Here is a 944-nt window from a genome sequence, read left to right as displayed (position 1 = left end):
ACTTCCTGGTGTCTTATTCCTCAGTGTGGCCGGGTAACACCTGTCGGGGGATGTCTCACGCTTCGTTTATAGCGTCATCCATCGGTTGACGTCTGGGTTGTCTCCTCCATTGGGCTGTTATCAGTAACACTGCTGTGGACGTTTGTTTACATGTTTTTATGTACTCTGTTTTCATTTCTCTTGGATATATTTTTGGAAGTAGAACTCCCCGCCTTTTTTTTTTATAATTATTTTTTATTAAATCATAACTTTGTACATTGATGCATTTATGGGGTTCAGGGTACTGCATTGTATATCGAAGCAGTACCTGCCTTTTCATTAGTGATAATGGGTGCTGCTAAAATGTTAATTTTTACTTTAAACGTGGCTGCTACTATTAACCAACCCTATTTCCCTATTTTTCCCTTGCAGCCTGTAACATTCCACACTCTGCCTCCCACCCGGGGAATCCTACTGCTTTGCAGGGCACCCCCTGGAGTGCTGTGAATTGCAAGCTCAGACTGAGAAGCTCCTAGATGGGTCCTTTCCGAAGTCGGTGTCTTTTCTACAAACTCTGTGCCTCCACAACCATTTCTCAGTGGTAAGGGTGTGTGCAGCTTTTAACAAAGAATGAGAATCATAGAAATTTGTGAAACAATTGTTAATTTGGATCACCACCTTTTCTGTGCCACCTTCTTTTTCTGTACTATGTTTTTTTGGCTAATGTTTCTTCCTAAATTACATGTAAAAGTAGTGGTAACATCAGGCTTTTGGAGGCTTCAGAACATTCTTTATATTACATTCTGAGTACATTCTGAGTATTACATCCTGAGAACACGCGTTGCTTGTAAAGCACAAGTACAGATATGTGGACACCCTGATGCGCGCGCCCCTGGTGTGCTAGCCAACCTGATGTGTGTGCCCTTGGTGTGCTAGCCAACCTGATGCGCGCGCCCCTGGTGTGC

General features: G+C 43.3%; 1 protein-coding gene across 9 annotated transcripts in view; it reads left to right on the top strand.

Moving 5' to 3' along the window:
* FRYL (FRY like transcription coactivator) overlaps nt 1-944 on the top strand; it is a 260,014-nt gene that overhangs the window by 48,611 nt on the left and 210,459 nt on the right. For 8 of the 9 annotated variants that reach the window (XR_002774533.1, XM_023515972.1, XM_023515970.1 and 5 more), the window contains exon 2: nt 412-580. The gene's annotated coding sequence lies outside the window, so the exon portion shown is untranslated. Of the gene's footprint in view, nt 1-411; nt 587-944 lie in introns of those variants that run through there. The other variant, XM_023515967.1, reaches the window with a different exon arrangement.

This window comes from Otolemur garnettii, unplaced genomic scaffold (genome assembly GCF_000181295.1).
Source record: "Otolemur garnettii isolate 467f Iridium unplaced genomic scaffold, OtoGar3 scaffold00083, whole genome shotgun sequence".
Classification (NCBI taxonomy): domain Eukaryota; kingdom Metazoa; phylum Chordata; class Mammalia; order Primates; family Galagidae; genus Otolemur; species Otolemur garnettii.
Note: the sequence above shows the minus strand (reverse complement) of the source record. Positions and strands in the feature narration are given on the sequence as shown.